Source organism: Mirounga angustirostris, unplaced genomic scaffold, assembly GCF_029215605.1.
Source record: "Mirounga angustirostris isolate CCGP_5_RB_7025 unplaced genomic scaffold, mMirAng1.0.hap1 SCAF_11, whole genome shotgun sequence".
Classification (NCBI taxonomy): Eukaryota; Metazoa; Chordata; class Mammalia; order Carnivora; family Phocidae; genus Mirounga; species Mirounga angustirostris.
In genome coordinates this window covers 101,424,550-101,437,370 of record NW_026991719.1, presented here as the reverse complement: position 1 = coordinate 101,437,370, position 12,821 = coordinate 101,424,550, and the positions used below count along the sequence as shown (strand labels likewise).

Sequence of the window (12,821 nt, the reverse complement as noted above, 5' to 3'; positions counted from 1 at the left end):
AGTGGCAGCAAACAGAGTCAATTCAATGCCATAGACCCAAGGCACTAGGATAAGTTCTTCACTTCTTCGTCTCTAAAATGGGCACAATGTATGACCTTAAAACATCACATTTTCTTCCAAAAAGTAGAAAATATTCATCTCCTTAGAATATTTTCAAAATCCCACTTTCTTAACATTTTTCAGATAGTTCAGTTTCATAGCATACTAATTATGTGAGCAAGAAGGTACAGTAACAGAATAGAGAGATCCAAGAATGGTAACACTAAGAAGCAGTAAATGAAGCTGATAATATGTTCACAATGAGTGTGTATCGGCAAATGTTTTGTTTCCGTGGCACCAATACAATTGATTAAAACTCTTCTAAGTCAGTTATTTCTTTTGGATTATAAAAAGTCCCTAATCTGATATGGTGTGTTTTAATGACAAATCCGTAGCCATAGTCTCTGTGACAAGACATGTGTAAATGATTTCAGTCAGAAGGTCAGAAGAGGTCTTAACATCTGAGTAGCCAAGCCTTTCCCCACCTCGACCTGCTACTCCTAAAAGAGAAAAGGGATGTGTTTTCCTTTTCATCTTACTTCACAGGTACATATCTTAACAAGACATAGAAAAAGAAAAAGTAGTTCTTCTTTATCTGCAGTTTTGCTCTCTGCAGTTTTAGCCAGCCTTGTCAATCACAGTCCAGAAGCAGATGATCTTCTTTCTGACATATTGTCAGGAGGTCAATAGTAGTCTAATGCTACGTCACAATACCCACATCACTCACCTCACTTCCTCTCATCACACAGGCATTTTATCAGCTCACATCATCACACGATGAAGAGTGAGTACAGTACAATAAGATATTTTGAGAGAGACCACATTCCCATAATTTTTATTATAGTATACTTTTATAATTGCTCTATTTTATTGTTTTTGTTGTTAATCTCTTACTGTGTCTAATTTATAACCTAAGCTTTATCATAGGCATGTATGTATAGGAAAAACATAGTATATATAGGGTTCAGTACTACCCATGGTTTCAGGCATCCATCGGGGGTCTTGGAAAGTATCCTCCATGAGTAAGGGGGGCAATACTGTAGGAGCAGGAACAACACTGAATTCTTTGAAAGACAGCTGTCTTCTAATCTAAATTCATGAAAACAATTACGATAATGATTGTATTGGTAACTAATATTAACCGAGTTTATAACATCTACCAGGCAATCTGCTAAGTACTTAGCATACAACCCTGGTCTGATGTCCATGCTCTTTACATATACTATACTAGAGTATCATTAATATGCAATGCTTTAATAAATATATTTGGATATAGTATAAGGCAAGTCATCTACCACAAATTAGGTTGACACATAGTTACGTAATTGATGAAATATCATTAGCTTATAATGTGGATGTTGATCCTGGTGCCAATATGACAAAGTTCCTGTGTATTTATTTAACATGAATGCTATGCCTATGGAACACCATGCTTCTAAGTAGCAGACATAGTTTGTTCAGTGACATTTTGGTATATACTATTTTAAAATGTCTCTGAATATTCCTGACACTTTATCCAGCTATCTATGCTCCTTCCCTCGTGGGACTTTATGTACTTTGAGGGAATTCTTTGAAAGGCAGTTTTGCTTGCAGCTTCGCCCAGTGAATAAAGCATCAGATAATATTTGTGAAGGTCTTTGAGAGATGCAGATGAAAGGTGCTTCCTAAATACAAAGCACTAATGTTGTATTCATGAAAATGGTTTTTTTTTTTCATATCCTTTGCTTGAATGTTAAAATCCCAAGGTGTTACTGCAATAAGTACTTTAGAAATGCATGTATACCCCCAAATCATTTAGTATAGGGGAAAATGCAAGTGAATGCACTCAGAGCACTTAAATAAAAATCATGAAATAGAGTCTGTTATCTGAAGTAAAAGGAACTGAGAGCATAATAAGAAAGCTAATCAATAGAAAGGGTTTGGTGTGGCTTGGAGGAACAGGAAAGGAGTCAACTGTTCTTATATTGACTCATGACTTCAATAATAGCTTCTTAGAACATTTTGAAGAAAATAAGAAACGTGTGAAAATTGTGAAATGTTTTTTAACTATAATGGAGATGTTTTAAATAATCAAATATGTTAGAATCAGATAGGTTTTCTCATAAGTTGCTTACTAGATGGTACCTGAATTTTATAAATTTTGCTGAGTTCAATAATTAATCATTCATTTAATAATATTACTTGGTGGTTACTATGTGCCAGACACTCTCTAGTAAGTGCTTTATACACGTGACATCATTTAACTCACACAAAAACATTAAAAGATATTTATTAGAATCCGTATTTTACAGATAAGGAAACAGAGGCTTGAAAAGGTTTGATTGCTCACTATCAAACTGATAGTACATAGCGGAGCTGTTATTTAAATGCAGACTGATCTGATCCTAATGTCTGTAACTTAACTACTGTGTCATTTGGAAATGTCATGATGTACTCGCAGATTTCAAGAAGTCACACAGAGATGAGTTCCTCTAAACAAGTAAATTGGTAGTCGAGAAAATACTCTACTTGACTCATGTTATTGAATGTAAACAAATGAAACCAAGACACTCTCCTCTTTATCTTCTACTTTTAAGTACAATGTGTTCCATAACAATTAGATTTAATCCCTTCTCTACTTTGGCTTTTCCATCGTTTCTTTGGAAAGTTACAAGTGATAATAATATATCTCTATACCTTGACCTGCAGCTGACTTTTGATGACCACTACTAGAAGGCCTCGTGGTAGACTATGGCCAGACTTGCCCAGGGAAGTCCTGTAAGGGAAAGTATGTGGGCAACACCTAGGCCCTGTATTATGTGTACACATAAGGGAAAATTTGCCCTAGTGCTGCCATAGCAAGAATTTGGAGATTGGGGAGCTGGACATGAAGCCTGCATGATAGGACTTCTTGAGTAACAGAATTATGCTTTACATAAGCTGTTTCCAAATGCCAATGAGGCTGGGAGTACAAAAGACCACAGTCTCATAGTAATATGTTCTTTCACCCTGTTAGACACCTCACTCTGTGCAGGCTACCAGCACTACCAAATAAAGGCTTGCCTTTGTGGAGTACAAGGAATGCAGAATGGAGCCATGTATACACATGCCTGCATTCTCATTTTATTTGTATCCTTTGCAGTGCTTATTTGCAGTTGGTGAGTAAATCAAAGTGAAAGAAAACTCGAATCAAGTCCAGGTTGTAATCACACCCATCAATGAACCCAGATCGCACTCTTCGGTTGGGTCTGGTGTAGACTCCAAGTATTAATATACAGGAAGGAGCTTCCATGCACTCGTTCACTGATTTCAAGCCCTACAAGAGGTCTCTTTGAAAACTGCTTCTTAAAAGCATGTGTGTTTAATCCTCTGTCCCTCTCAGCAGGTCTTTTATCATACATAAAATGTTTTCCCCGAGAATCATTTGAAAAAAGTTATTTAAATGACCTTAACTAAGAATTAGGTTGCTTAAAATACTTTGTTAAAGAGTTATCAGTCACTACCTATGAAATATTTTCTTAATTTCTAGGATTACCATTTATATTTATTAGTACAGTCTCATATTCATAGTTTCTTCAACATATGTTCTCATTTTTTTCTCCTGTTTATGCCGGCTGACTGTCTTCCCCTTGAGACAAGCTTATTCTTTTTAGTTTTCCTACGGCATCTATACATGGTGGGGTGGGGAGGAACCTGTCTGAATTCACCACTTATTCAATCTACTCTAACATTATATTAGTAGATTCCACTAATTTGCTCATTTTGATGGACATTTTACTTGATCCACTAGCAAACACATCTATATCAATATATGAGCATATTTCCTAATTGAGCTGCCTTCTCGTGACTTCATTAGCCATCTTCCAGTTAATGAAGTCTCAAGTGCAACCTATACGTAATTTGAGGCTACATGTGAAAAGACATCATTACAAAAGAATTTGTCAGATAACTTTTTTGTATTCTGGGTGATGTTCATCCAGAATCTTGCATTTTGTTTGGGGAACCATAAAGACCTAGTTAAATTGGAGGGAGTCCAGGGAGATAAGCAGTAATGTAATTGAGGGAATGAATCAGATTTTGAAGGAAAAATGAAATGAGTTAAATATGCATAGCTTAGCATAAGCAAAGTTTATAAGGCAGGCTTAGTAATATATCTTAATGTTGGCACCTCTCCAACAAACAAATCTATTTAGCATCTCACTAAAATAACATGTTGAAAAACAAGAAAATGAAAATTTGTAATAAGGAGGGAATTAATCAATGAACATTTCAGGCAGAAAGCTTCAGATACAAGCTGTGCCCACACAATGCCAAAACAACTGGTAGGAATGGGAAGAATTCAGTCAAATAAGATATTTGACATCATAAAACATTCTCTCACACCGTAGTTGTTGTAATTGTTTTTTTTAATAAAATAAACTTAATTGAATTCCAGCTAAAACTTTGAATGTATTCCAATTAATTAAATTCACAAATAAACAAAATTTTAAACTTGTATTGACTAAAATTATGGGCTAAGTGTTTGGGAGATATAAAGATGATTCAGACCTAGATCCTGATATAAGACAAGGAGATGCATAGTTTGATTGCAAGCTGGGAAATAAAACTTACTCTCTCTTTTCTACGTAGCTATAACGTCCCAGTTCATACCTCTTAGGAGACTCCCTCACTAACCTAAAGATCAGGCAAAAAGGTTGATGGCAGCCAGTAGTATTCTACCATCAGCCATCAAGATCACAATTCTCAATTTTTTTGGCCCCAACATATTTGAATAACATGTACATGTGTGTAACACTCCTGTGAGAATACCAAGATTTTTGTTCCCAATCCCCACCCTGCCCCATTTTCTTTTTCTTTGGTCGGTGGGGGGGGGAGGGGGGAAGGAATAAACAAATTTTTCATCATCCCCATGGTATGCATATAATCATTTTACCAGGAAGTGGGTGTGGGAACTAGTGAATAAAATGGTTTGGGGGGGCGCCTGGGTGGCTCAGTAGGTTAAGCGGCTGCCTTTGGCTCAAGTCATGATCCCGGGGTCCTGGGATCAAGCCCCACATCAGGCTCCCTGCTTAGCAGGGAGCCTGCTTCTCACTCTCCTGCTGCCTGCACCTCCCCCTGCTTGTGCTCGCGCGCGCTCTCTCTCTCTGTCAAATAAAAAAATAAGTAAAATCTTTAAAAAATAATAAAATAAAATAATATAAAATAAAATGGTTTATGGGATCACAGTTGATGGCCAAACCCTGGTATGTTTGGATCCTAGAGCTGAGACCTGCTGAATTCGGGCGAAACATGGGTGAAATGTGAGAATTGTCTGGTCTTGTGAATACTGTTGTAACAGTGCTATCTCTCCCCCACTACCCCAGGTGGGGGCTATGTACCTGTTCAGTCCCCAGGTACAGATGCTAGAACTCATCTCCACCACCTCACTGGGTGTCCACAGGTCTCCTTTTTTCCTAAAGTTGTGCTGGGGGAGAAGCACTACAGGGTATGTGGAAACTTTCTCACCAAATAGCCAGACAGTATTGCTTAGATGATGGTATTAATAATCAGTACTTTTTCTTCGGTCTTTATTTGAAATAAAGTTTGGGGTTGTGGGACTAAAACCTCCCCAGCTTTCCCTAGTCCTCCGTGCTTTGTTTTTATCTTGTAGGATTGTTTTGTCTTTTATATCTTGTTTTTTATTACTCTTAATGTAGCTTGCCCTCATTATTTAACATATGGTAGTATGAAAATATTTTTCTTTGAGATTTAGACACAGTCATAATGTTTTCTTGATTTGTGTTCCAAACATTCAGAGTTTCATTTTCATAAATAACATTAAAATGATTTTCATCCATTGTTTTTTGAACAAATACAGGGTGACCATTTGTAATAGTCTAATAAAAAAAAAGCTCTCAAAGTGAAAACTTTGTAAAATTCCAGAATATCTGTTATTAGCTAATTTATTAAATGATTCACTGTCAATTAATTCATAACCCTCCATTACCTACTTGCAAATAAATAATGAACTTGGGGATTGAAAATAATCGAAATACCTACATACGACTTTAGTTTGAGGATAAAGTAAATATGAACTTTTAAGGATCATTACTTTTTTATATTTTCTTTTTGATATACTTCACTGCCTAATAATGGAAGCCACAGCATCATTGTCAGCATAAGATAAAACAGGGCAATTATCTATTTCTTGTTTCCTGGTACATAATGGATAATAGAGTTTCCTTCAAGACCACAGTGAAAACTAATGAATCTGCTTTTATGGAAGGCTTTGGCCAACCACTAATTTCAATTGTTAATTAATACCATATATTAATATTTAGAATTTGACATTTAAATTTCCAAATTGTACTGTAAAGTAGAGCTCTTTACCATTCTATTTAGAAAAATGAATAGGTAACAAATGTATTGACTTCACTTTTCCTTTTTTTTGTAACCTTGCCAAACTGCTCTGAAACTATAAGCAAACATGTATCCATCCTGTATTTTCACAACCAAGAAAATGAAGTAGTTTGAACATTTACTTCAATAATTTAAGGAAAACAGCATTTAGCCACAGTCCTTTCTTTTTTTTTTTCTTTGATTGTGAAGTCCTAGTTTGTTTGTCTTAATCTATGTCAGAGTTGATTGAGTTAACAAACCAGCCACTTATTGGCAGAAATATTGACTATTATTCGTAAGATTGGCTAATTGCACTATGTAAAGCCAATACAGTGCAGAGCACAGTTGGATTCCCCCTATAACAGGAAGAAATGGGTCGGGGGAGGGCTGCCTTGTAGATATTTGGCCCGTTGTTATGCTTGTACAACACACAGGAGAACAGGAAAAGAAATTAATGAGACCTAGAAAATAGGAAGTTTAAACTTTCTGGAGTTAGACCAACACATCCTTTGAAGATAAGCATCAGTTTATGGAGAGACTGAAGTGTAAATACGAGTTTCAGCACAAACATGTCAAAGGATTATAGGTGCTTCAGTGTTGACCTTTATTTCCAGTGGTTGTAGCAAAGGTCAACCTGACAAGAATTAATAGGGCGTACTCTCTTACTTGCTGTCTTGGTAAGAAAACCATTCAAATTCTTCAAAGAATATACTTTACAGTCTCAAAGATAGTATGTAGCATCACAGGGCTCTGGAACCATGCATAATGCAGTCATCTAGAACCAGACTGAAACCATGTAAACTGGAAAACATTATTTATTGTTGGCCTTCCTCCAGATCTTCTGTGATTCTTCTGCTGTCGTGTGCTTTAAATGCCAATTCTCTGTTTCTCTCTCCTCCTGTCCCTTTCTCTTGTCTGTGTCTTGCTCATACACATGCCCATACATACACACAAATATCTATTAAACATTAGCTATTTAATAGACTTTATTTCCATTCTCAATCTAATGGTTTATTTAACTAATGAATCTGCTTTTATGGAAGGCTGCAGGTACATTAATATTAAAGCCGTATTATTTGAGCCAGGAAAGTGACAAGGTGTACCTATTTACTCAATTTTCTTTGAAAACCAATTTTCTTACCTTCATATTCTTTGAGCCTCTAATAATAATTATAAGGTTGAGAACAGAAACATCCACAGCCAGATACACTTAAGACTAATTTTGTGATCACCAAGCACTATCAAAGTTAATGGATATTAGCCATAATGTGCGAATTTATAAACCACCTCTTCACAGGTTGTGAAAGCTCCTTGTGGCAAGTAAAGTACTATAAAGTAGCAATATACATTTAGAATTAGTAGTAATAGTTAATATTAATAATAAACCTCTCCTTTTTATTTTAAACCATTTTCTTTTTATCCCCTCTCCTGCCTAGGAGGGAGAACAGCTCAAAAAAGCAACCCAGGGAACCAAAGGCTTATAATTGGCCTCGAGAGACTTGACTTAAGTAGTTATGGCAATAACCCTTTGTGCCCTGATGTTCTTTGCTCATGTAGATTACCAAGGCCTTCATAAGCATTAATTAATATTACCTCATAAGAGTTCAGAGAGGCGGTGAAATACTAATACAGCCCATAATCCTTCATCAAAAATCTTTGGGGTCCTTTTGTTTCAAAATTTAGAATTTTTCAGATTTTACACAGGTAATGCCATGCATATATTGTATGGGGTGTGGGCCAGCATTCTTTAATAATATATCAATATTTCTGCAGCTAAATATATAAAAATTCTCTAAATGAAATAAAGACCATAAATACCCTTATTTCAGTTTAGATCAGGTTTTGCTACCAAATGAATGAGGAAAAAAAAAAAAAAGAAACATCTTGGTTTTCAGGAATTTTTTGATTCCAGAGCTGCAGACGAGGTATTGTTCCACCATCTTCTCTTTGGCCAATGAGGCAATGAAACACAGACTTAAGGCCAGGAAGGGCAGACATGTTTTTTGACTCCCTGTGACCTTTTTCTACAGCTCTGAGAATATAGGTGCTCCTCTTGTTAACATACACTACATAGTAACTTTGGGGGAAAAAACAGATTTTGGAGGTTATTGTCCTAGTATCAGTACAGAAAAGTTTGATTGGTTAAGTATACGGATCTGGGGAAAACTAGGCATGTGTCTACTTTGGTCACATTTTTCAGAAAAGAATTATCCATTAGCATTGCTGTATTAATGACAGTATTTATTTTTAACATTTAACAGAAAAATTATTTTGCATGTACAGTCAGTTCTGCTACAACGCTTGTTTTGAAAACATTAATTTGTTCTCGTGCTTTTGGTATCTTTGAGAACAGTTTGAACATAAGACAAATTTCATGTCTGCATACATGTGATTCCATCTGTTAAAAATACTAGGGGAAGGCAGAAAACTGCACCCAGCAGAATGAACCATGTAGGAATATACAAAATACACATGTGCATATACCTGAAACATCCACCAGCTGTCTTAGTTCACCGCCCTGTGTTAGGAACCTTGCCCATCCACATCTGGGGTTAGATCTTTCTGTGTGACTCGGAAAACCCTCGTTCCATCACTCCACAGTAACTCATAAGTTGCAACCCATCTGACACTCACTTGCACAAGCAAACTTCAGGTCTTGTGCCCCAAACCCCCTTTCCCCGTAAGTCCTTTTCCAGTGCGTGATTTTGCATAGGGCAGTGAATGTTAGAAATGCAACTGTCGCCTTATAGCCCAATGGACTGTGTTAATGAAGCATAAGGGGCACAACACCCTAATGGACCCTTCAATAAGTTCCCACACAGTGTTTCTGAGTAGAGGTATTCTAATTTCTGGTGAAAAGTTTCTCGAGCTAAAAAAAGACAAAACAAAAAACCCAACTAGGCATGACCACTTTCTTTTCCCGCTTCCATTTTGGAGACAATGGCAATGTTGTTTCTGAAGGCATATACCTCTGTTAACAGTTCTGCCATGCCTAAAATGCTTTAGATATACAATTTGGAGGAATTTTCCTCCCCTGTCCAAGTTACTTTAGGACCTCAAACCTGAAACTGGATCCTACCCAAGTATATTATGTGAATTAGACCTTCCATCTGAAATCTTAATTTACTTTCATAAAACTTTATAAGTATGTCCAGATACCCACATTTGCATAATCACTACACCCCCCCCCTTCCCTTGCGTCTCTCTCTTGGGCACAGAAAATGCGTGGCTGCCAGATACATTTGGAAGTGAATGCATGTGACTCTTCACCCCTTGGAACTGGTGTTCTAGAGCTACTGACACTGAACCCTAATGTATTTTTCATTAGTGTTTAATGTTGGGAAATCCCATTTCATGGAGCCCAAGGATTAAATTATTTCATTTGGAAGAGAACAAGTGCATTCCACATCTTTTTCCTGAGGTGAAAAAAAGAATGAAGCTGAGATCATTTGCATTTCATGAGGGTTTAAGGTCTGGATGTATTCCACTCAATTCAACAATCCAATATTATAAAAGCTTTTAAAGACAATATTAACAAGTAGGGAAACCTGGCATATTTAAAATGTGGAAATAAAAATATACAATAAAATAGATATAAATCAACAAAACACACATACACATATAATCACAATAACTATACAGAGCAGTTCTACCTGCAGCAGAAGTGATATAATGTTACAATAATACCATGATTGTACTTTTCAGTGAAGTAGAATTTTTATCATGTTTCATAATAAGGAAGTTGCAAAAATTTTGAGGAAATCCAGCAAGCAATAAATCCAGATGATAATGAGTGATTCTTCTTTTGAACAATTGTACTGAATAGAGACTTTCTGTCTTTTGAACAACTATACTGACACAAACACCTACTGATTAAGCTAATAGATGTCACGTGTCATTTGGAGGTGTTCTGGACACAACACCTAAACTAGATTCTTTTTCTTCTTCTAGCTCTGGACTCCCACCCTTTGTTTCCCTTGCTTGCATCATTAAGTTCATGGATTTAGATGGCAAGTCTGTAGAGTGTGTCACTGCTGCTCTTTTCATGTCTTAGAGGGACGTGATTTTAAGCACCTTTTTGGGGTATCATTGTCCTTCCCCATGGCTGTGGGAGAGATTTCACTAGGACCTCCAAGGGGGAAACCTACTGCTTTGTGAACTGTCAAATAGATACCCAGTGACCACATCAGAATGAAAGAGCCCAGGGGATGCTGAGAGTGGTTCTCTAGGTCCGATGGGGCAGTGAAATAAAAGCTCTTAGGGATTTTACTCTGTACCTAGCACTGTGCTCATGTGACATGCAAGAAAAGTAGAAGATGATCTTGCTCTAAGAAATATGCAGTCCATTTTGGTAGATAAGACAAAAACATGGGATAACAAGAGAATACTATAATATTGCAAACTCAGGGGCCAAAGTTATGATAAAAATAGTAAATGGTAAAGTCAGAGAAGACAGTCATATTTATTTTCCAAAATAGCATATGGAAAAAAAGTGCTGGGCTGGGTGGGAATCATCAGACATAAGCAGACAAATTCATACAAGTTGAATGACTTTGAACAAGTCACTTTACCTCTCTGAGCCTTGGGTTCCTCATCTGTAAAATGGAGAGGGGAGGAAGGAGAGCTGAACTAGGTGATCCCTATGGTCATTTCCAGTCTGAAAGTTTCGTCCTTCTACTACATTTAATAAATGCGTAGTCACTGACATACTATGTCCAAGCACATTTTATATGAATTAAATTTAATTGCTAAGAGAAAGGATTATTATCTCCATTTTACAAATGAGGAGAGGCAGAATCCAAACCCAGGTTTGCCGTTACCCCCAAATTCTATGCTCTTTCCACGATGCTGCACTGCATACTATTACACCAAACCACCTTCCTTTTCGATGCTTAAGGAGATAAGATCTAAGGAGGGAAGCAGACATATAAACAAATAACCACAATGGAAGGTGGTATGTCATAAGTGAAAAATCCAGAAGATGTGGAGGGTTCTGTGTCTCTAAATCTTAAGGAGGTAAAGAGAGCTTGTATTACAAAGGTCTACAATGTAGTGAGTGGAGCATTGGCCAGAGAGTCAGAAGATGTGGGTTCTAGTTTGGGCCATGCCCAGTGTCCCTGGACAAGCTGTTCTCTGGACATCAGTTTTCTCATCTGCAAAATGAAAGGATTTTCAAGGTCTTTTGGGTTCCAGCATTCAGTGCTTTTCTGAGTCCAAAGATGGAAAGCATGCTTCTAGTTATGGTTATGAATATGAGCCCTGAGGTTTAAAAAAATTAATGAGATGTTAAGTGCTTGTGATGATATTTTTAGTGGATATGGGATTTGGGCTGGGCCTGGAATAATGGGTTGATTTCGAAAATTCATGAAGCATTTTAGTTCCTTTTAAATAACCAAGGGTAGCTGATTATCTAAAGGAATATTTTGTATCAAAATGAATTATCACTACTCCTTTCCCTATCTATCTTTTGTACAACTTCCTTTTTCATATAGCAAGTTTATTTAAAGGGAGAGCCATCTATAGGAGAAAACATAGCCAAGAATTTGTCATGCTCTTGGGGCACCGGTATCATTTTAAAATATGAAAACCATGCCAGTGTCTTCGAAATTCAAGTTGGAGGTAGAGGGATGGAAAGAAGTTATTTTTTTCCATGTGATCAGCCACTGCAAAGTGAGTCTCAGCACAAACCAGCTGAGCCCTTTTGCTAGGCATGGAAAGCCTCTGGCATTTTTCTGCTTTTTAACTCTCAGTCATTTGGGAGGTGGGACAAAGCCATGCTGTCTACAAAGTTTATCCAGAACGTGCTGGTGTTACAAGAGATCACTTGACATCTATTATGTTTCTCCTGTGGAAGAGAGGTGGCTATCAGCTACAATAGTAATTCCTTTTCAAAGGGGTTTAATTGGGGCATTTCTCGTGGGCCAAATTCTAACTCTTTGTCTATACATGTGCTTGCCAGGAAAACAGTGGGAAAATACCAAACAATAGCGACAACAGAAGTCTGAGGACCGCTGTCCCAGGCTGCCGCCACTGCAAACAGGCAGAGAAAAAAAGGGTTTCCCTTCCACCAAAGCTGCGGCTAATATGGTAGAGCTCCCAGAAAGGTGTGGCGGGTGGGGGAGGGGCGCAGACTGTGTGTTGCATGGCCATGGAAATATATATAATAACCTGAACAAACTCCTTTTCCAAGCAGCACTCTTATTTGGGGGCGGGGGGGGGTGCTGGCAAAGAGATGAGTTTCGTGCAGTTGAGTTCCATACTCAGGGAGCTGTTTTTCTGGAGTATGGATTTGCTCCTGTGTAGGCAGGCTAGCATCCTTTCCTGAGGTAAGCCAGAAGGTGGCCTTAAACTTTTATTTGAAGTGTCGAATGATTTTTCTTGCAACAAATTTGTGCCTTTCACTGGTATTTTCCAAAGTGAGACTT

At 37.3% G+C, this 12,821-nt stretch overlaps 1 protein-coding gene across 1 annotated transcript in view; it reads left to right on the top strand.

The window, feature by feature from the left end:
- The window catches only part of TENM1 (teneurin transmembrane protein 1), a 785,963-nt gene that overhangs the window by 440,387 nt on the left and 332,755 nt on the right, over window positions 1-12,821 (top strand). The window lies entirely within an intron of this gene.